We start from the raw sequence: 24,165 nt of genomic DNA on the forward strand, positions 1-24,165 counted from the left end.
AAACCCCGGAGGGGGCACTGTCGCATCTGCACGATGCTGCAGCGGCTGGGATTCAGTTAGTTTTTCCCAGAGGATAATGTGGATTCACTTTTACCAGATCCTACAGCTGGTGCTGCTGTAACTCTTACTATCTCGCGTTGACTACACGCAGGGCTCTGCTCCCTCTTTATTCTCCCAGCAGAGTCACCTCCACTTGGCAGCTGGGGAAACAGAGGCTCAGAGAGGCTCGGAGATTTGGCCAAAGTCACACAGCGGTAACGCAGGGATTCGAACCCAGGTCTGCCCACATCAGGAGCACTGTCTGTACGCACGGTGGTCTGGTGCATCTCCTCCTGCCCGTCCTCTGGCATATCTACCTCTTCAAACTGCCCTGCCTGGGGACAAATAACGATCAAGCTAACACTGGACCAGATGTCTCCATTCAGGATCGAACAGCCGGGTTTCCAGACATCACCCCAGGCTGGAGGGTCTGCTGCTCACCTCGGCCACCCTCTGCTTGCAGCGTCGGGAAGCTTCCAGCGACGGAGTGGCTGTGCGCTCGAGGCAGGCTCATTCTGGCAGTACTCCTGCTTAAGCGTCATTAAGTAGAAGTTGCTGTTTCTGCTACAGATGGGCCGCTTTGGTTTGGGGACATCGATGTGCTATGTTTAGAGATCGCATTCAGTTTAAACGTCGCAGCCTGGCTCAAAATATTCCCAGGGGCTGTAAGCATGCAATTTTCCATCTTCATCAGTATTCCTGCTGCAAAGTCCCAGGGAGGCATTGACCACATCAGAGTCTGCTCATCCCACTGGGGGATCCTCAGTGTTCTGAGAATCTAGGACTTTGCACTATCTCCTTTTCTGTCTCCATCTCTCTCCAAGTGGATTTGGACTCAGGGTCACGGACGGACTCAGGGTCATGGACTGAGCCAGACGGAGTGAATATACGGGTTGGTTCCCATGAGCCTGGGGCAGGCACAGAGAGGAGTCTCTCCATCAGTGATCATGCCCAATCCCAGGGGACATCTCAGTGGCAGGATATCTTCCCCAGGACCTTTGGAAGGCCGCTGACCGATAATTAAGCACGTGGGTTCATCACAGATTCAACAGGAGGCAGCAGAGGCAACGTTGACCTTGGGTCTGGAGACGCTGGGGTTCAAGTCCCATTTCAGCCCCGGTGTCGTTTGGAAAAGCAAATCTCCGGTGTTGACTTTGTTGATCTACATTCGCTTCGAAGGATTTATCCTACTGTAACGTTGTCCCTTCTCGGGATTTTTTTTTTTTCTAATTTCAAACCATTTACTAGACAATAAACACAGGTAATAAAGGAACTAAGCAAAGAACACCGAAGAGTGCGTCCGGAAGCCAATCCGTCCCACGGTGGCCATGCGTCGTTTCTCAAGCCGTGTGTTAGTAACGAGAATCCCCAATATTGTCATCCTTTTGGCCAGGCGGGTCTGGGCGGGAGTCTGTATCTATTTAATGTCGCCACCTCGCTGTCTCTGCAGCAATCCGGCATCACCTTGTAGCAGAGACCTCCGCCGACCATGCGGGACCCTGTTTGGGGCAGCCGGTGCCTTCCCTCCTTGGCAAGTCAGCGGGACAGCAACGTCAGGGCGGCCCCAGCATCTCACGAGCAGGCAGCCTCACCTGCCCAGACGCAGCCTGTCCCCGTGCCAAGGCGAGCCTGGTTGTACAGAGCTGCCTCTTACACGGGAGTTTCGAACAGCCGCGAGGGAGCCCCAGATGGGAACTCTCACTGGATGCAGAATCGCAGGGAGGCTGTGTGGCTCTCCCAGAAAATTAGACTGTGTTCTGTCCCATTAGGTTTCCTACGGCCCAAGCAGCTCATTGCCGAGCGGGGTGACCGGCTCCCTCTGAAATCCGTACTCCCCCCGAGAGAGAGGTGGGGACCTCACCATCCCCGTCCACGACTGAGCCGCCTCCTCGGCCGAAGGTAAGTATTTTCCAGAGACAGAGATGATGGCTCCGGGGAGACCAGGAAATGCAGCCAAGTTGCCCGAGCTCCTTCCAAGTTTTCCTGCTCCCAGTTAAAAAACCCGACAGTTTCTTCCGCCTCATATTGAACAGGCTACTTCCCTCGAGGGTATTAGTGTTATAAGCGTGCGCCTCAGATGCGGGGTGAGACCCACTATGGATTGCATTTACCAAAAATGCCTGCAAGGACGCCGTCCACATAACCTCACTGTGACATGGGGCTCTCGTTATCCCGCGGCGTGGGGCTGGTTTCCCGTCCTTGATCTTGGGCAGACGTGTGGTTCCGGTAGAAGTTACACTCTGTGACCTCTGAGGCCTCATCACAAAAGGCCCGATCCATCTTTCCAAGGAGGAAAGGTTTGGAGTTCATCAGCGTTCGTTTGGATCCTTCCTCTCCTGTTAAATAAGTGAAAATAAATTTGGCACATTTTTACAAAAACAGCATGCAGGGTGCTGGTGCGTTTTTATAGCACATTATCCCCATTCATTCGGGGATCCATTTATAGCCACCCTGTGGGGTGAGGACCGAAGAAATGACAGTCTTCCGAGATGGAGAATGCAGAATTTAGGATCTTAGGGTTTGAGGTGATTTTTTTCTTTGTTGTTGCCAAGCGTCTATGCTGCCTGACTTTTCCAGAATAAGCATCTTTTAAAATAAAAAGTGAAGTCATAACCAAAACACAAAGGGGCGTTGGCTGATGGAGGCACACATACGTTTTGCCTACAAGCTGTCACCTACCCATCACTACCCACGCCTCTAAGGAGCTCTCGAAAGGAGATTTGGGGGCGCCTGGGGGGCTCAGTCGGTGGAGCGTCCGACTTCGGCTCAGGTCCTGATCTCACGGTCTGTGAGTTCGAGCCCCGCGTCGGGCTCTGTGCAGACAGCTCGGAGGCTGGAGCCTGCTTCTTTGGATTCTGCGTCTCCCTCGCTCTCTGCCCCTCCCCCACTCACACTCTGTGTGTGTGTGTGTGTGTGTGTGTGTGTGTGTCTCAAAAATAAATAAAAACACTCAAAAATAAGAAAATGTCGTCTTGAGAGGAAGTAAAATCACAGCCGTGAAAAGTGCTGGAATCAGGACCGTACTGTGCAGGAACAGGTGTAGCAACCACTCGCCCCTGGGTCCCTGGCAGCCGCAGGCACGGTTCCGGCCGGACCGCATGCCAGAACTGGTTGGTGCTCCTGGCTGGTTCCTGGTAAACTTTTGAACTCTCTCCCTTCTCCTCTCTCTCTTCCTGTGTGTGTGTGTGTGTGTGTGTGTGTGTGTGTGTTTAAAGCATACAGACCTAAAACGGACCTGTATTATTAATTTTCATTTGCTTACTATAGGCTAAGCATTTTATTCTTTAATATTATGTTATGTTTATATTATACCTGATAATTTTATTTCTATCTTATATTTCCATTATTTTATAGCACTGATGGCCTTGGTAGTCAGGACTCCACGTCATGGTGAAACGCCAGTCCTCCTACCCACAGTGACAGGATTATGTCTTCGATGAGAACGTCACTGTCTGGGACATTCTCACTCACCTGTCTCCCCTTGTCACTCACCACTAACAACACATAACAACTGCAGTCACCCAGCCTGTGACACATGTGGCCGCAGTAGCTGCTTTTGAAGTGGGTCATAAATATTAGAGATTGTGGCAGAACCTTTAAGAATTTGTCATGTCCTGTCCTCACCCCAGAATCACCCAGAATTCTATACCCGGCTGACGAACAGCCATTTTTCTTATGGGCTTGTTGATCTGGGTCCATTTTTTCCAATTCACCTTAAGAAACTGCACATCTGTGAAGGTTGTCCTGAAAAGATGCGGGTCAATTGAACCAAATACCTTTCTAGTTTATTCTCCCTCTTCTCTTACATTTAGCTGGCTCCCATCCCATCTGCTCCCTGGGATCAATCATTTTGTATTTCTTTGCTTCTGAGTGTGGGCTAAGAAATGACTTCACATATAAACGCTGTTCTGTGGCCACCGTGGCAGTGTAGCTGACAAGATGCTGGTTGGCATTCCTGTGCTATAAGGAGGCACAGATGTGGGCAGATGGCTAGCGCGGGGCACGATGGCAGTGTGGCCCCCACTCTGCAGGGATCCCATGTCCTCAGTGCTTACAAAGGGCGCTGCTCACTCTAGTTTACGCAAAAGCATCAAGGCCAACTTGCCCCAGGTTTATTCTGGAAACCAACAGCCATCATCCAGACCCTGGTCGGGTGACAGACTCAAACAAATACCTATAAATTTACTTTGGGATTCAGACCTACAAAAGCTTATGAGGTAAGAGTTAATCAAAGATAACTTTTGAAGATAGAAGAACCTATTTCTTGTTCTAATAAACAGGAACTAATCATACTACCTAATGTAAACCTTTATTGTTCTTGATCACCATAAAAATCTATTGAAAACTAATTAAAACTAATTAGAGTCAGAATTTCTGCTATATGCAGTATAGAATAGTCAATATACTCAGTAAACAACTCTGACCAGTATGTACTGGGGACTAAGTGTGATCTGTAGAGAAAGTGGATGGATGAACGGATGGATGGATGTGTGGGTGGCTGGATGGATAAATGGATGGATGGATGGATGGATGGATGGATGGATGTCTTGGTGGTTGGATGGATGGGTGGGTGGGTGGAGGGGTGGACAGATGGATGAATGGATTGATTAACCACTGGTCTGATCCTTTCATGTGAAAGTTGGGAACACAGGCCTAGAGACTGAATCTGACCTACCAAAGGACGTACCTCTTTCTCACAGACATAGGTTCCAGCTATCTATTCAGACATGTCCTTTCTGAGTATCTTAGTCTGTTCTGATTATTATAACAAAACACCACAGACTGGGCGGCTTCAACATCAGAAATGTATTTCTCACAGTTCTGGAGGTGGCAGTCCAAGATCAAGGTCCAGGTGAGGCCCACTTCCTGGATTGTAGAGGGCTGCCTTCTTCCCAAGTTCTGACATAGAGAGCGGGGAGGGAGAGAGAGAGAGAGAGAGAGAGAGAGAGAGAGAGAGAGAGAATGCACACACCTGGGTGTCTCTCCTTATAATTCTATCAGCTGGGGCTCTGCCCTATGACTTCATTTCAATTACTTCCCCATAGGTGCTATCATCAAATACAGCCATATCGGGGGTCAGGATTTCAACCTACGGATTTGGGGAGAGGGGAACACGATTCAGTCTATAGTGACTATAGATTCCATTAAAAAAAAAACAAGCAAAATCACAGGCTAAGTCATTTCAGTCCTTCCTCTCCTCAGAGAGCAGAAGTAGTCAGCATTTTAGGACAAGGAGTCCCCTCCTTCTGTCAAGAACCATCCTGTGCCCTGTCACAGTAAATGCTCCCACAGCAGCTGAGCAAATGATATAGCTCCATCCCTAAGACTTAACATGCCTCCAGCAAGTCCCTGGCCTCCAGGGTCACATCCCCTGCAGGTCCCTGGATAGAGTGTTTCACACTCAAAACAGTGAACAGACCCCAGCCAAGTCTAAAGCCAGACAGGTAGGCGTCAACGCCCTCTGCCTCGAGCTTAAGCCCTAGCCTGTATCACAAGAGGGGCGGTGGGTTTGGAAAGAGGAATTCACACAATGGCTGCCAACACCAGATGTGTCTCATGCACCCTCTAAGAGCCGGGAAGCCATATTTGGAGGATGCAGGAAAGAACAGGCTAATAGAAGTTTAAAGAGGAGCCTTGGAAGGGATGCTGGAGACAGAAGACTGAGCTGCCATCACTCTCTCTGAATTGGCAGATCATAGTTCTGACAAATGTGCTGAAGGAAATTACAGGGCTGTGGGGAGGGAGCTGAGCGCTGTCCTAAACCATGGGCTCCAAACTCTACAACCGGGAGACGCTGGCCGTCAGGAAGATTCCTCTGCCTTTCTTGTCACCTTGCACCACTCCGTTTGTCTTTCAGACTTGGATCCATTGCCACCTCGACAGGTGTCTTTAGACTTCTCTCTTGCTTCTGTCCCTGTTTCACAGAAACAGATTTCCCTTTCCATTTGTTTGCTTTAATGTGGGCTGTTTCTCCCGGAGCGGGCTCAGAAAACCCACCCCTCCACTCTCAAGCAAGCATCGATCATTCTGGATTCTTCCCCAGGATCAGCCCTGGTCCCCACCAGCACAAAAGTGCTATCCCAACTCCCCACTCCACATAAATCCATGAGGGCAAGTTCCTGTCATACTCGCTTTGAACAGAAACAAATTAAAAATCCAGGATGCCCCGATGATCGGGTTTGAATTTTCACCCAGTGTTCAGCATCTGACCAATACTAACTTAAGCTGAGCAAATTTAAGACCCCCAAATAAATTTTGCCTCAATAAAAGAAATAATAAATTCAGGTCCTAGTAGAAAAAATATATGGGTTTTATTGAGAAACATAAATCAGGTGAACTAGAAGAGTTACTTATTTTAGCAAAATAATTTTTCAGAATTCTCTCTCAGAAGGCAAGAGATTGGATTGGGTGAGATAGACAATATACCCCATAAATCAGAATAATTGCATTATTTCACTATCTCGGTGGCTCAGTTTTCTCCTGACAAAATTTTTTAAATTGGAAGATCATTTTTTACATTTAAAACATTTTATAATACAGTCAGCCACCTGTAAATGATAGCTATATACATATATATATGTTCTATAGAACTACAAATACTTCCATATAATTACTAAGATATATATGTAATTCTAAATTTATGTTAATGTGGAAATGCTGAGGTTCAGAGCCAATAGCCAAGGAATTCTTGAGATGTCTTTGGTACAAAAAGGTGGCTTTATTAAAGCACGGGGACAGGGCCCGTGACAGGGGTTGTGAGGGGTGACTGATTATATACTTTCAAGCTGGGAGGGGGTTAGGGACAGCACATGTCTTCAAGGAATCTTGGAAACAAGGTTTCCAGGACCCTGAGGGGGGCTAGCCATTGTTAGGAAAAGGTCATTTATCACTGTTTAGTAAACCCTCAGCTATGAGATCCTTCAGATGTATATCAGGGGGCCATATGCTTGGAGGATGATTGCTAACATATATTTTGGGATGTAGAGATAAAGGAAGTTTCCAGAGCGATTTTTATATGATAAAGTAGACTCATGGGATCCTGGAGGCCAGGATAACGTTAAGCTAAGATTGTCTTTTGCTCCTAGCAGAGTGTCATCATTAAGGCAGCTGAGGTCCTAGAGGAAGATCATTCTACCTGTTTTCAGGACCTGTCAATGGGCTGTAGTAGGGAAATTTACTTTTTTTGATTTTGCCTTTGTCTCCCACATCATATATAATTTATATACACATATATATTTAGATAAGATAAATGTATATACATATCATTTATATTTATATGTTAATATAAATGACATATGTGTGTGTGTATATATACACACATGTATATAATTCTAAAAAGTTGGCTGTGAATTCACGGTTGACTCAAAACTCAATGGATACTATGGGGATCAGGCCATCAGGCCATAAATTAGCACCTGCACGGGGTTGCAGTGGTTTTTGAGAGACCAAGCAGGAAATTGGAGCTAGAGTCACGGTTTCCCAAGTCCCATTGTTAAGTGGGCAGATCTTGCCTTTTGAAATACACTCAGCCCTCCACGTAGGATAAGCTCCCATCCACCAACAACTATAAATTTGGCTGAAGAAGAAGATTAAATTTTATTATGTTCCATACAAATCATTTTCAAGTCCTAAAACGGGGCAGGTAATTAGACTGAATTCTCAGATCCCTTTCTATCCGCTGGGCCGGTGTGAGAAAATCAAGCTATAAACAGCAGTGGCATCTAGAAAGGAGATGTCTCCGCTGGCGTCTAGGCTTCCATTATCAAGCTATCAATTTTTATATAACTATTTTCAAATACTATTCCTTTCTTCTTTTACTCTTTAAAAACAGGCTCGTATCATCATATGTCTCCACTCTATTTTTATTACCCACCCTCTCCAAATCCTAACTCAAACGCATTGTGGTTGCATTAGAAGGTAGACAGATTATGGCACGTTTCCATCACCGAATATCAAAACCAGAGCTAAGCCACCTTGCACGTATGCTACACTCAAGATTTATGAGAGCGATATTGAGTAAAGTTTAATTAATGATGCAAACAACACCATTGTGCTCCGGGGACATTTAACTCCAACCATCTGCTTGGCACGGACACACACAAAAATTAATTTCTTCTCATCATCACAAGGAAAGGTATAGGGAGAATTAAGATATGTTTTCAGACCTTCTTCTTGGTCCAACATCTGTTGAAAGAAATATGCATTTTGGTGGTCGGGAGTTATTAAAATAAAGGAACTGACATATTAGTTGCTAACTAAGGATCAAACTTTGTGCTGGGCCTTGAGCACACTTACCTCATTTAATGAGCTTTTCCCCTGGATGTGTTGGACGGGGGTGGTGGCCATCTCTCCAGATCCCCGTGCACCCCATCTCTTTCTATTTATAGCACTATGATGGATTGCATCATTAGCCTCCACTTTTACACCTGCTGTCATGGGAAGATGCCAATTCGTCCCATCAAAAGGCCCTTTTGACTTGGAATTCAACCATGAGCCTTGCTTTGGCCACAAGAAAGAGACATAAGTATTGGGGATCCACATCTGAGTCTCAGATTTCTCAGTACATCCACGGTCATTTCTATCATGTATTACCTCATTTAAAAAAAAAAGAAAGAAAGAAAGAAAAGAAAACCATTGGTGTTCTTGTTGCTCTGCTGGGCTCCTGTGGGCCTCTGACAATGCCTGGAGAAGAGTGTGGCTGTGCTAGCCCACTGGTGACAGGGGGACAAGGACAGATGCGTGAGAAGGAGAGCATCTCCAACTCAGCCACCTCACAGATGTTGGAGGGAAAATAAATGAGTAATTTTAATATATCTTTTTTTTTAAGTTTGAAACAATCACAAAGTCACACAACAGTTACAAGTATAGTGCAAGAAATTAGGGATGCATGGGTGGCTCGGTGGGTTAAGCATCCGACTCTTGGTTTCAGCTCAGGTCACAATCCTATGGTTTCATGGGTTCACGCCCCATGTCCGGCTCTGCGCTCGAGTCTGCTTGGGGTTCTCTCTCTCCCTCTGTCTCTGCCCCTTCCCCACTCGCACTGTCTCTGTATGTCTCAATTTAAACAATTAACTTAAAAAAAAGAAATTATTTTTCCCCCGAACTGAACAAGAGCAAATTGCCAATCTAATGCCTCAACCCTTTAAACAACTGAAGTGTGTGTTTCCTACACCAAGAACAAAACCACCAAAGCCTCACGACAGCCATCAACATCTTCACACCCACACATTACTGATATTTAAGAGTCAAACTTCATTCAGCTTTTTCCAAATGTCACAGTCATGTCCTTACAGCAAAGCAGCCAATCCTGCATTATGGGCCATTGGTGGGAACCTTCTGAACCTTCTCTTTCTACTGGATTGCTGGATTGCTACTCTAAGTGACCAGATGCTGACGGTGGTGTCTGTGAGCGCCTGGGGGGGACCTCCGTCCACGCTGCCACAGAGAATAGCCGAGCCGTGGAGAAATTATTCACTGATTTTCTCTCCAGCATCTGTGGGGTGGCCGAGCTCCTGCTAGAGAGGCTCTCTGACGTGTATCTGTCTGTGTGCCCCTGACGCGGGGCACAGCCCTTGAGCATCCAGACCCAAGGACACAATGAGGCACTAGACCGAGTGGCCACAAGGTGCCAACTCAAAAACAACTTCTACCTGGAATCCCAGAGCACCCATCTGGAAAGAAGGTGTTCTTTTCTCTTTTGGTCAGGGAGTCTGAATGTTGCTGCTTGGGGTTTTATCAAACAGCCATTCTCTACCTCTCCCTACTGTGCCGACTCACAGTAAATGTTTATAATGGTTTATTATCGCGAGTGTAAACCCTAGCTCAGCCACTTCCTAGCTCTCAGCCTGTGTAACTTCATCTTTCGGTGTCTCAGTTTATCCATCCATAAAATAGGTACTGGAAAGGCTGGATGGCCCCATGACAGTCCCAGTGCCCAATCCACTACAGATGTTCCACGATGTCTCATATATACGGAACACCGTCAGGGCTCTATATAATTACCAGCACTATTGTGGATAGTGTGCCTCAGGTTGCCTAACAGAGCCACAAGCCCACAAGGCCCCCCATGTAAGCAGAAGAGGAAAAAGACAACGGAAATCCAGCTACCAGGACTTCCGATATTTACTGTAAATTAAAAATGATCCAATCAGACATTTCCAGGAGAAAAAAAAAAAAGCTCAACTTGAACTTTAATTATCTACAAAGACAGTCTCCTGTGACCTACACATCCCTTTGCTGCTAGAGGGAATTTTCTGATTAACTCCGTTTTCCATTAAAACACAAGTATTAATCCACTATGGGAACACGAACCCAGTCACTTAATACTCGTGATGCACACAATAGAAACAAATTAGTGTGAGTGTGTTAGAAAATACTCAGTTACTCCACGAAAATATGACTTTTTAAAAGTTAAATTAATTAGGCTTATTTCATTTTTGTTGCCTTCTAATAAGGTCATTTATAAGAAAATAAACTCAGGCTTAAGAAGACAGTATATTTCACGGATTGAAGCAAGTAAGGCAGGAGGCTTCCAAATGAGAACCCATGACCAGGCAAAATTCAGCAATTTAATGATTATTAAATTAAGCCCAGAAACTTAGTATTATTTTTAATTGCTTGGGATTTTGATTAATCACCGTCTTTAGGACACAGATTAGTGATTCGCATACCAAGGCTTCCATCCATCACTTGCCTGCTCCTTTTCCATTTTCAGTGATGATTTATCAGCTCCTGAGTGGAATTAAAGATTCTAGGTAATCCCTAACATCCCCCTTTGTGTGGAAGAGAGGAAGTGCATTATTTCACAAAGGCTACATCTCCCCTGCCCGTGCCTACTGGGTTTTTGTTTAATCTGAGCTCAGCAGAGACCAAGGAGGTGGTAGGCTGCCCTGATGTCACAGTATGACACTCTAGGTCTTGTCATGCAATGACGTAATGCATTCTATCTACAGAGCGCTTAGCACATCGGAAGGACTTTCCATATAGTGCTATAAATAGAAAAAGATGGAACCTGGCTTGTCCATGAGATGGCAGTCTAAAATAATGATCCAAATTCCTTTTCAGCTCATTCTGCAACCGAGGACATGCTGAAAAGAGCTAAAAATTCTTTGCATTATTGACCCAACCCACGGCCAGTCTGTAAAGCTCGACCATAGCCACATTGCTACATGGTTCAACAACTTGGGATGAGATTGCTTTGTTTAATCAGCCAGGACTTACTGAGAACCACTTGGATGCCAAGCACTTGCCTGGACACTAGCACTTCCTAGAGGAAAACGAGGTCCCTATGATCATGCAGCTTATTTTTTTTTTTTTAGAGCAAAACAGACCGTTAATCAAATAAGTAGACAACATGTGAGATGGTAATAAATGCAAAGAAGAAAAATAGATGCATAAAGAGGAGGAAGGGATAAAGAGTGAGGACAAGGGTTGTTATTTTAAATAGGGCGGTCATAGAATGCTTTACTGAAAAGGCACCAGTGGAGGTGACAACGGGCATGCATGATGACAACGACATTGGTGATGACCACAGGTGTCCTCTGTTGTGGCTGTATTCACCACGTGGCATGCCACGTCGGAATCTTACAACCCTGCAGAGTAGATTCTGTTACAGACTCCTATTTTAAGGGGAACACAAGGTTAAATTCCCTTTTTCAAAGTCACCCCATAGTGACTGTGTTGCCACTGAAGCATTTTTTTTAATCATGGACCTGCTGGCACCTGGTATGGAGTGATAGCAACCAAACACCATGACTCATTCTAGCTGACTGCTTAGGAGTGCACTAAGTTGAAAAGGGCATAGTCACTGGTGGATGTATGTTTAGATACCAGGAAGATCTCCCATCACTTCCTGCATTCCATCAGAGCCAATGCTTCACCTGACCAGTGTTTGATCTAGGCATTGTCTGCCTTGTTCTAGTCATCTTTCAGAAGATGCCGGGAGCATTCGAGAAGTGCTGTGGCATTTCATGGCCATACCTTGCTGCAAATACTAGATGAATGACAAAATTTAAGCTGGATGTTTTCCAGACACCTGCTGGTGACCAGAGTGCATCTACATATAACAATCCACAATGTCTGAGCAGCAGGACTTTCTTGGTCCTCCATGCTTTCCTGTCAACTGGCTGGTCACACCGGGAAGCTAGCAAGGAAGAGAGGGTAGACTAAGACTGGGGACGGTGGAAATAAGTTCCAGGAATCCGGGGAGGGGTCAGAGACACACGTAATTAGTTAGACATATTCAGTGAATGACGAGACACCTTGAGTGAAAGGTAAAGCCCGGCTAAATAAGGGCAATTAAATCCAGCCAATGACAGTAAAGAACCCAGATGCCACTGGTCACTGCTCACTGTTTGGAAGTGGAAAGAGCAGAAATGATTGCAATTTATGGCTGAAGATGTTTTTAAGAATCAGTAAGTAGCCACCTCAGGGAATTGTGCCACTCTGTCTGCCTGCTATGTTCTTGCTCCAAAATTTCTGTAGCTGACTCCTTGCTATTCAAGTTGCCACTCAAGAGAAGCTTTTCCTGACCTTCCTCCCAAAGCCACCTGGCTTCCTCCAGGCTACTTCAATTACATTATCTGATTCTTTGGCATCATCAAATTATCCTTGGCTTAATTACTCGTGTATTTATTCATCTGTGTGCCTGCTGTCTTTTCTGCTAGAATCTAATGTCCTAGAAATTAGGAATCTCGCCTTCCACACGAGCTGCTGTTTTCTTAACGTGTAGCACAGTGCTTGGCACATAGTGGTTACTCAATAAATGAATGGCCCTTACAAGTGAAGAAGCTGGGGAAGAGCAATGAAGTAACTTGTCTAAGGTCATGGACATTCCCAGGGGCAGAGCTAGGTCTCAAATTTAAGACTCTTGGCTATTGGTAGGTTCTGCTTTCCAGACTCCTGGTGAAAAAAAAAATCCTTTCCTATGGATGTTTAATGGTGGATGTCAAACTGAATTGTGATGTTTTGCAGATAACAGTCCTGGGAAAGATTATACGTATTTCTTGCTTTGTTTTGTTTGCTCAGGAAAGTTGTGCTACTCAGATGGTTCGGCACTGAGGCTCTTCTGGGGCACACAGATTTCACCTCCAGAAGAAAATCTGGAAATGTTTTTTCTTCTACAGATGACATTAACAATTTAGAAAATGGTTTGAAACATAAAGGCATTTCACAGAAATGCCAATAAGACTTAGCAAATCTCATTAATGAGATATACTAACTTGGAAATTACCACGATCCTATTTCCCAGTGAAACTATTGTAATTAAGTCAGCGCGTGTCTGTGTTATTTAGAAAAATGAGTAATTACACTATGCCCTTGAGACATATTACTAATTGGGTGCATTGAGCTAACACTTTCGCAATCTTGCCTGGTACTGAACTTGATAATCTGATGCCCAGGACCACACTCAGGGCAATGGACTGCCTCCTACAAGAACACAGTAGTGCCCCAGCAACACTGCTGGTGAACTTGAGGTCACACAGCAAAATGACAACTGACATACACTCCAACTGTTGCTGATTATGAACGGCACAATGCTTTTAATTCAACACACAATGACTAAGTAACACCGACATATCAGGCCTGTGAGGAACACAGGCTTTATGGGTGGCATGTGTCCACACGGCAAGTTGGCTGCAGAAGGGTATTAAAAAGGGTCAAAACTCAAAGATGCATTAGTATCACAAAATACGGTATCTGAGCTTACAAGAAAATTTGACTCCAGTATCTAAAGCAGATACGGCACATACAAAGGAAGTCAAATCTAGCTCCTGACCCATTCAGTACCTCAAAGATGAATAAGCCTAGAGATCTAATGTGTAGCTATGGTTAGTAACACTGCATTGAATACTGGAAGTTTTCCAAGAGGGTAGATTGCATATGGCCTCAACACACGTGCAAAACTGGTAATGACATCAGGAGATGTGCCAATTAGCTCAACTGTAGTAACCAGTCGCTAGAAATATAATACGTATAATGTATATGTAATACGTAATCATGTTGTACACCTTAAATATGTACAATTTTTACACTGGGACATTTTAATGAATGAGAAAGAGTGTTTATCAGGACGCCTGGGTGGCTCATTCGGTTAAGCGTCCGACTTTGGCTCAGGTCATCATCTCACAATTCGTGAGTTCAAGCCCTGCTTCGGGCTCTGTGCTGACAGCTCAGAGCCTGGGGCCTGCTTCGGATTCTGTCTCTCTCTCTCTCTTTCTCTCAAAAATAAATAAGCATTAAAAAATTTAAAAAAAAAAGTGTTTATCTGACCAAAAGGGAAAGAGATAAACAGTCTTGCATTCATTGTCCCTTCGAATTACATCCCTCCAGAAGTTCTAGGCAGGTTGTGACTAAAACTTTTCTTTCCAGCTGAGATGTTAGTGTCTCTGCCTATAGGAACTGAGTGTTTCTTCTGTTGATTATCCCCTGAATGCACAATTGTGAGTCCCCCAAGACCAGACAATCACAGCAATGTACAGAGAAGATTGATCATCAGAAAATGTACCAAGGTGGAAGAAAGGACTATCAACAAACAGTCAAGACAGTCCTTATCTTTAAAAAGGAAGAGGAGGGGCGCCTGGGTGGCTCAGTCAGTTAAGCGTCCGACTTCGGCTTAGGTCATGATCTCATGGTCCGTGGGTTCGAGCCCCGCGTGGGGCTCTGTGCTGACAGCTCAGAGCCTGGGGTCTGCTTTGGATTCTGTGTCTCCCTCTCTCTCTGACCCTCCCCCATTCATGCTCTGTCTCTCTCTCTCTCTCTCTCAAATATAAATTTAAAAAAATTTTTTAAAAATTAAAAAAAATAAAGAAAAAAACAAAAGGGAGAGGAAACAGTGTTCTGAGATGCCCATCATATTAGAAACCCACCCCATCACCATCTATCCCCGTGATGGCAACACTGATGAGCAAATGCAGCCACTCAGACTACAAGTGTCATGAATATCGGTGGATTGTGAATATACGCTTAAGAAATATTCTTCCACCAATGAAGACCCACTTGTTACCCAAGTAAGATGTGAGGTGACTCTTCTGGGTCAGAGTAGGCTTGAAAGAGCTATCAGATGGATGCTTTCTTTAACTCACGTTAATAATTTGATTACGTCCTGCCATTCTCAATACAGAAGACCTGAGTTCTTACCTTACTATCTTTAAGGCAGGAGGAACATGACACTCCTGAGATCGTCATGGGGGGTCAAGTAGCCTTACTGAGGAAAAACCCAATTGTGAAACAGTCATTCCACTCCTAACTTTGGCTAGTTAGTTCAACAACAAAGGGCACTGGATCTTGGACAAAGGGCTGCAGGTAGCTCCAGAAAGAATCCCCGCCATCATGGGACATCCAGTTTGGATTACACAAGCTGTTGATGGTGAGCTACGGTTATCCGTGCCTTTCGTACAGAGAAAGAAAGCACGACTGTACCAGAAGTAGTCTTATTCAGGAAGTCCTCCAGAGTTGCATAACTCGGTTTATATACAGAACAGTTACATATATATGCACACACTCACACATATACATGTGTGTGTGTATATACCCAAATAAAACAGAAAAAGTGTGTGTGTGTAAATATATATGTAAAATAAATATATATGTAATAAATATGTCTAGAAAACATTGTATACATACACGTTTTCTGCTTTATTTTCAATACTTTCTATCGCCATGTGTTCAAATTTACTAGTATTTTTTTTTAATTTTTTTTTCAACGTTTATTGATTTTTGGGACAGAGAGAGACAGAGCATGAACGGGGGAGGGGCAGAGAGAGAGGGAGACACAGAATCGGAAACAGGCTCCAGGCTCTGAGCCATCAGCCCAGAGCCCGACGCGGGGCTCGAACTCCCGGACCGCGAGATCGTGACCTGGCTGAAGTCGGACGCTTAACCGACTGCGCCACCCAGGCGCCCCAACATTTACTAGTATTTAAAAAAAAATTTTTTTAATGTTTACTTATTTTTGAGAGAGAGAGAGAGACAGAGTGCGAGCGGAGGAGGGGTAGAGAGAGACACACACACACACAGAGAATCTGAAGCAGGCTCCAGGCTCCGAGCTATCAGCACAGAGCCTGACGCGGGGCTCAAACTCACGAATTGTGAGATCGTGACCTGAGCCACAGTCGGACACTTAACCAACCAAGCGACCCAGGCGCCCCGGCCAGTATCTATTTTGCCATTAACGCCCTCCAGTGAACATCTCCCTCACTGTGGTTTCCATCCTTAGAATTTGACTTGAGACTTTTTATGTCTCCCCAGCCGTTAGTGACGTGGATTTAAATCATACACTAGTGAAGCTAGAAAACAGTATGATGTGATATGTAAACGGTTTCTAAAACATTTTGCGTATGTAGTGAAAGGTCAAACGACCGAGAGAAGGCAGAGCTCCAGGAAGGGGTGTCAGTTAGCTATCGCTGAATAACACATCACCCCAAGCAGGTGACATAAGTGAATCGTAAGCATCTCTCGTGATGCTTGCTGGTCTGTGCATCTGTGGGTCAGTTCTAAAGATGCACAGATGCTTCGACCCAGGAACGTCATCGCTAGGTACACCCAAGTGCACACAGGAAACGAGTACAGCAATGTTCACTTAAGGGAACTATCTGGAGGGATCTAGTTCCCATGCAAGGAATCCGTTAGCTGACTTCCATTTCCTCGGCATTAGCTGTTAGAACACTTATTTTTTTATTGCTAATTTTTCGTTATGTTTTTGCTTATGTTTCTGCATAATTGCGTGGTTTTCATCCTCATTTACTCACATTTCCTCACCATGAGTGTTCATTAAAATATTTTAAATGAAGACTTCTTCTGCCTTTCTAACCCTGTGCGTTGGGTCTTTGCATTTAACAGCTTTTAAAATTCTTATCACAGCATTTCAAGCAGTTTGCGTGTTACATTCTATTAAGACGATTCTACCTAAGGTTGTCGCAATTCAGAGATTACAGCTTCTGCAGGATGGTTTTTTCTTTTTTTTAGGAATATATTCATATATTCACTTTGTCAGCCATCAAACACATCCCATGAGCCTACGTTTAACATCTCATTTAATAGCATAATTCGACAAAGGGGATAAAAGAAGCAATTTTTATTAATATTATGGAATGGGTTTTACAGGGGTATTAGATAGGCACATACTGTCATCCCAAAGCAAACATTTCTGTATTTCTAGCACTGCCAGCAAGGCAAAAAGAGGAAAGGGGGAGAAAGAGGCAGGACATGTGAGAACTTCTCCTAATGATGTAACTCTGGTTGTATAATGCCTTTTTTTCTCACGCAATCTTTCCAGTCTTTTCTAAAAAGAATCCAAAATTATCCTCCCAAATGTGACAAACACCATCTGTGTTGTTCTTGGGGTTTGAAAACATCACTACTTGATCGAATAGTTGAAGAAAATATATGCCCTATGCAACATCCACAGACGTTACCATTATGTGCCCAGACAGTATTTCCTGAGGGCGTAGAGACAGAAAATCTCATGGGTACTCCTGAGGCACAGTACCTGGAACAGAAAGACTATGGTGACAGCCTGGCCTCTCTCGTTTCTGGCCTCCCATAGCTTGCACCCCCCGGAATGTCTCCCGTCCTCTAAGCCTGTGTCGTTCAGGCGGGCTGGCCACAGTGATGGGTTCTGGTGGGTCTGTGATGCAAGACAAGCCAAACAGAGCCAGTGGACCAGACAGGGAAGAACGGTGTCCTCCCCAAAGTGACCACAATGGCAGGACGGACACTGGGAGCTGCTGGTGGCCAACTCGCCACCAGGAGGGAAGATCCTGCTGGAGACGATGCCAACCCAGAGGAGAGACAGGAGATAGGCTGCTAAGGACGCTGCTTGGCACCTGCACCCTGACGTCCCTGGTCCCCGCCCCCCTGCACATCTCCATCCACAGGAGGAGCCCGAGTCCCCTTTTTGCTTGAGTTTCAAAGGGCACAGCACCAAGCGGCAGCCACTGGACAAAGCCACCTGACCGACGCCACGGCAACCCAGAGGGAGTCTTCCAGTGGGGACACGAACGCACAGGACCCCAGTGCAAAACACAGAGCCAAACAGATACAACCTCTGGAGAGAGAGGAAGACCACTGGCTACCTCTCCAGCCGTCACTATCTCATACCTCATCCTTGGCAACAAGGCCTGCTCCCAACACTCCCAACTGTGAATCCTAAAAATGTCAAATATGCACCTGACCAAACCCTCTGAAGCCAGGACCCACTGGGGATCAGGTGGGATCTGAGGGGAAGACCAATGGAGGGTTTGTGGAAAGGTGGTGTTCCCTGGCAGAGACAGACAAGAAACATCTCCCTTCCCGCCTTTGGGTGAGCTGGGTGAGTTTGTGATCTCTGGAGGAGCTGCAGCTGTCTTGTGATCATGAGGAAACAAAGTTGGAGAATGACGGCCAGTGGCCTGGGTATCGTGGAGTGGAAAAATAGAAACATTCTGGATGACACCGCTGCCCCACTGGATTCACAAACCAACGGACCAACCACCTCCGGAAGTTTTGTTACGAAAGGGAATTATACCATGTCAGCCACTTTCGGGTGGCTTTCTACTAACTGCAGCTGACGTCATCATAAATAAGACACAAGTCTCGTGCCTTCTCCCTGGTTTTGCAACTGAGGCTTAGGGGATGTTCATCAGGAGTGTGCACGTTTCCAAAAGCCCCTGGGTATATAATAAGGTTGCATAAGGAAATCCTTCCTCAGTGATCGTGATGGAGCGTTGGGACTGAGAATGAGAATATTGAGTTTGGAATGATCTGGTTCTTAACCAGTGGCTATCTACTTAGAAAGTTTTGACCACTGGACCTCAGTCACCTCTTCCTCACTAAGGCAGACAGAACACAGCCCCAGACCACAGGTGTTGGGGTCGGCAAGAACAGAGCCCTCACTGCCCAACCCCACGGGTGGTGTTCCGGCCAATTCCTCCCGCACTTACACACTCACGGACCCTCTCATTAAACAAGTACTCATCAGCACTTACTGTGTGCCTAGCACCGTAGAACCCAAATCCTTTAAGGGTTGAAAAAGAAGAAAAAGCACGTTCAGGCTCTGTCATAACCACACAGCAGGAAAGCAGCTGTAGAAGATGCTAGATGCAAGTGTGTGGCTGTGTTTTGATAAAACTTCATTTACAAAACAGAGGACGGGCCGGGTTGGGCCCACAGCTGTGGTTTTCCCGCCCCCGATCTAAGAAAAGGACCCCTGATCTAAGTTTCCATGCATCTTACATGAAGGGTCCCAGGTAGATATGGCTGTGGTGCGTGAAGTCTCTGTCCATCGAATGGTGACCTCTTGGTTCTCCACCATGAAAGCAGAAAAGAAGAAAAAGACAAAAGATGAAATTATTGGGGCGCCTGGGTGGCTCAGTCAGTTAAGCGTCCGACTTCGGCTCAGGTCATGATCTCGCGGTCCGTGAGTTCGAGCCTCGCGTCAGGCTCTGTGCTGACAGTTCAGAGCCTGGAGCCTATTTCGGATTCTGTGTCTCCCTCTCTCTCTGACCCTCCCCCATTCATGCTCTGTCTCTCTCTGTCTCAAAAATAAACGTTAAAAAAATTTTTAAAAAAAGATGAAATTATTAACGGAACCCTTGGAAACTGAGGCAGGTCACCAAGCAGTTTACCAACAAGCTATATACATTCTGAACTTCATTCGCTTTGAAATGTCACATTCCTTCTGGGAAGTGCCAACAAATCACAAGGTCCATACATAATTAGCTCTGTGGAAAGTTGGAAGCCACACGTGTGGTTACAGTGTTATTCGTTCGATGAGAATTCGTGGTGCATTTGGGTGGGTTGTTGTTATTTCCTCCTCTGTCACTCAGACTTCAGTTTCGCTGAGCCACCATGCCTCAGGTCGCACAGGGGACCTTTTCCGTTCTCAGGTCTTCTCCATGGTTGGATAAGTCAGGCTGAGGAATCTGAATCTCTGCCCCAAGTGGGCCTCTCAGCCTTGGGGCTGTGGATGCAAAAAACCTTACTCCAAAAAAATCTTTGGGCAAGACTGGCTACCTGCCCCAAAAGAATTCACTCCCAGACCCTCATGGGGACCTTCCAAAAATGAAACCAAAAAACAAACAAACAAAAAAAATGAAAGTGCAGTCCATTAAGCATCTGACTCTTGACCTCTGGTCATGATCTCAAAGTTCGTGGGTTCGAGCCCTGCATCAGGCTCTGTGCTGTTGGGATTGGGGATTCTCTCTCCTTCTCTCTCTGCCCCTCCCCTTCCTGTGCTCTCCTGTGCTGCCTTCTTGGAGTGAGGAGACCATGCCCAGTTTAAAGGCTTCCCCAGAAATCCTGCTCTTAGCACAGAGACGGGCCCCTGAATGTTGGTAGCAGCTTTGTTGACGATAGTCAAAGCCTGGAAACAATCCCAGTGTCAATCAACACGTGAGGAAATAGACAAGTGGAGGTACATCCCATCCCAGCAATAAAATACCGCTCAGCAATAAAAAAAAAAAAAAGGACTAAACTACAGAGTCATGTAGTCATGCATAAATCTCATGAGCATTTGCAAGAAACCAGACCCATCACGGTGCATGAAAACACAGATAGGATATTCTAGAAAGGACAAATCCAGTTTGTAATGAAAAACAAAACAAAACAAAACTCTGTGCCTGGGCACAGAGTTCCTATGTGTACTGACTAGGAAGGACAAAAGAACAGATTTGGCTGGGGGCTGATGAGTGTTCTAGATCTTTTTTTTTTTTTTTTTTTTTTTGGAATGTGCTAGATCTTAAAAGTTTATGTATTGACTTTGAGAGACAGAGAGGGAGGGAGAGAGAGAGAATCCCAAGCAGGCACTGCACTGTCAGTGCAGGGCTCAAACTCACAAACAGCGAGACCATGACCTGAGCTATAATCAAGAGTCAGAGACTTAACCAACAGAGCCACCCAGGCGTCCCTCTATATCTTGACTGTTACGTAAGTATGTATATTTATTTAAATGATTCAAACTACACATTGAGCATGGGTGTGCTTTGCCACCTATAAATTATTTCTCCAAAAAGCTAATTAAAAAAAAAAATCCATACGTTCCATAAACCAAAGTACACGGAGCTTAAATCCATATCCCGAGTATCACCTACACTATTTTCGCCATCAGCGAATCCAAGTGTTGTCTTCTGCTGGATAGCCAGAGCCCTCAACCCCACTGCCCTACTTCTCATGTTGGAAGCTTCTGCCTAACCTCTACAAGCAGCCAGAGCGAGCCTTTAAAAAAAAAAAAATGAAATAACTCATGTTATCCCTTGGCTTAAAACCCTCCAAACACTTCCTCTAGAGGGTTTGAGGGTTTTTTTCTTGGTTTATGACACAGGTTCAGCGGTGAATCACAGAGGACACCCCCCCCCCCCACATACACACACACAGTGCGGGGCCTTAAATCAAAAACAAATGTATTTCTCGGTCAAGGCAGTGACACATAGAGGCGGCCAGCCCAGGGCTGGCATGGGAGACCCGGACAGCCCTCTTGGTGCTCTACTGTGTGAAGCTTCCATTCTTGAGGTCAACTCGTGGTCCAAGATAGATGTTGGGGCTCCAGCCATTACATCCATGCTCTGGCCACCAGAAAACAGGAAGGCACACCTCCTTCCATTAAAAACACATCAAGAAACTTTCAGGCACCACAAACGCTGACACATAGGTCGCTCATAGGGTCACATCTATCTTATGCAAAGAAGTGAGAAAATATAGTCATCACTGTGCTGAGCTATCAGGGTTCCTACAGCGAGGAAGGGAAAGGAGAATGGATTTCAGCAACCCCCCCCTCGCCCCCCGAGGCCTCAGGTGTCCATCAGGGTCTGCGGGGCTCCCGTGCCCACCTTCCCCGACTCTTGTGGGCCTTCCTCTCCAGACACCTGCCCTTCTTGGTGCACCTCCAGGCAGCAAATTGACTGCATTTTACCAGCCCTGCCCTGGCTGAACAGCCCGTCCAAGGACCCATGCTTTCCTCCTCTCGTTCCTGCTCCTACTCCAAAGCCAGCCTTCCTCAGGACCTTCAGGACCCACCACCCAAAAGAGCTCAAGCTCCTTCACTATTCCCCGACCCACCAGCCTTCCGCATTGACCCAGGGGATCTATTTTGCCTAGTCAAGTTCACAGAGAAGAAGAACGCCTTCACCCAGGGGGAAAAGGGGGGGGGGGGGCTATTTCAAACAGCAGAGAGGATGTTTGTGAAAAACGGGGCGTCGCTGGGCTGTCTGAGAACCTGCAGCTTCAGAGAAGGGCGATTTCCAGGGAATTTCCGGCTATGCGCAGTGACTTCCGGGAAGCACAACCGACTTCAATGTCACTTAGCAATGCCCCTTCCGGTGCGTTTAGAGGCCGGCGTTAGGCGGAAAGGCTCATGGGAGGAAACTAGGCGGAAGGGCTCATGGGAGGAAGCGGTTGTTAGGTGTGCCCTTGACTTTCGGGAGTCAGCTCATCCTGGGACAGGGAACCGAGGGGCCGCGCGAGCGAGGAGCAGAGGCTGTGCACCTGCAGAGCGGGGTTAGCCACCTGCCCCGCCCCCCCCCCCCCCCCCCCCCCCGCGCTCAGAGGTGCAGACCTGCAGACCCTTCAGCTCAACGTGGGCACCATTCTCCTCGGCACTTGGCCCGACCCCGAGACTCCCCGGGAGCCTGTGTCCTGCAGGGAGGGCTCAGGTGCCGACAGCTCCCAGGACCCAGAGGCCGAACCTCCCCTCCGTCCTCTCGCCGCCCGCCCTGCAGTCGCCGAATCCACCAGACCACCCCGACGCCACGTGCGCAGAATAAAACTAGTAGCAAGATAATACCAGCTGATCTCCTCTGGAACTTTCTAGGCGCTGTGCTACGTGCCGGTTAACTTCCCTCCGCTCCAAGAGTCTGTGCCTTTCTGCTACGGAGAGGGGGCAGTTCAGTTCTGTCCAGGAGAACTCGCACCCACCTCCCCCAGACGCCTGCCCCTCTGAGTCCCTCAGTCTCTACCTGAAACCCCAAATTGCTCTGAAATCAACCTCAGGTGCCCGCGGAGAGATCCCAGATTTCTGGCAAGAGACAAGCACTGTGGGCGTGCCTTCCTTTGTGGGCCATGATCGGCGCTTGGGACCCCTCAGTTGGGGACCAGGGGGCGCAAAACGCTGGGTTTCCTCGTCCTGAGTCTCCGGACGCGCAGTTCGCGCAGAGGGGCGGTGGAGCCCCACTAGTGGACGGTTCGCTCCGTCATCTGTCCTCCCTGATGGACGGAGCTGGGGCAGGGCAGGCCCTCATTTTAAGGGCCAGCACTCCCAGCCGCAGAACCTCAGTCTGACCTGGGGCGGGGCGGGGGGGGGGGGGGCGCAGAAAGCCGGCGGGGGGCGGGGCGGGGACAAGCAAAGGAACTTTCTTTCCCCTTGGGCACGCCCCCTTCCCTACTCCGGGGCGGCACCTGGGAATCTCAGGACCAGCCAGGCTAGCGCCCCGCGCGCCCCACCGCTCCCAGCGGGATCTGCCAGTCCGGGCTGGGGGCCCGCTCCCGGGGCGGCCAGCCCTGTCGCCGGGTCGCCTAACTCCAGGTTCGGGCTCCCTACTCTGGAAACGCCTGCAAATCAGGGGCAATCTCCCGAGCGCCTGCGCGACAGCCACCAGCTCCTGCCTTACCTCGACCCGGCGGCGCCCTGGGAGCGCACTTTGCGTCTCCAGTGTCAGCGCCCTGCCCCGGCCGGTCCTCCCCGATCCACCCCGGCTGGCGCTCGGCTGGCCCTACCCCCAACAACTCAGTCACGGAGCTTCGGATCCCGGCGCGCCCGCCACCGGCTGGGGTCCCGGCGGACCCAGCCCACCTGAGCCCCGCCCCCAGCCCCGCCCACCCCGTTCCGCCCCTGGCCCCGCCCCCACCCCAGGCCCGCCCAGCCCACCTGAGCTCCGCTCCTGGCGCGCTCCCCTCAGGTGCACCCTAAGCTCCTCTCCGGCCCCGCCCCGCCCCACCTAGCGCACCTGCCTTCCTCCCTGGCCCCGCCCCCAGTCCAGGCCCACCCCACCTGCCGCTCCGAGTCCCCCACAGCCTCAAGACAACACCCACCGCTCACCTCCAGCCCCTTTTCTTTCCAGGACTGCCCCCTCTCCGCTGGGCGCCTTTCGGTCCCGAGGGCCGGGTCCCACCGCCCAGGCCCCGATGCGCCCCCAGGTTGGGTGGTGAGCGCCGGGA

General features: G+C 47.5%; 1 long non-coding RNA gene across 1 annotated transcript; it reads right to left on the minus strand.

The window, feature by feature from the left end:
- Positions 1-364: 364 nt before the first annotated feature.
- On the minus strand, positions 365-23,744 carry LOC113595149 (uncharacterized). The gene is made up of 3 exons (XR_003415616.2): positions 23,619-23,744; positions 19,252-19,321; positions 365-2,375 (listed from the first exon to the last, which is right to left on the minus strand). It is a non-coding gene; the product is annotated as an uncharacterized LOC113595149 (long non-coding RNA).
- Positions 23,745-24,165: the final 421 nt, after the last annotated feature.

This window comes from Acinonyx jubatus, chromosome D3 (assembly GCF_027475565.1).
Source record: "Acinonyx jubatus isolate Ajub_Pintada_27869175 chromosome D3, VMU_Ajub_asm_v1.0, whole genome shotgun sequence".
NCBI classification, from domain to species: Eukaryota; Metazoa; Chordata; class Mammalia; order Carnivora; family Felidae; genus Acinonyx; species Acinonyx jubatus.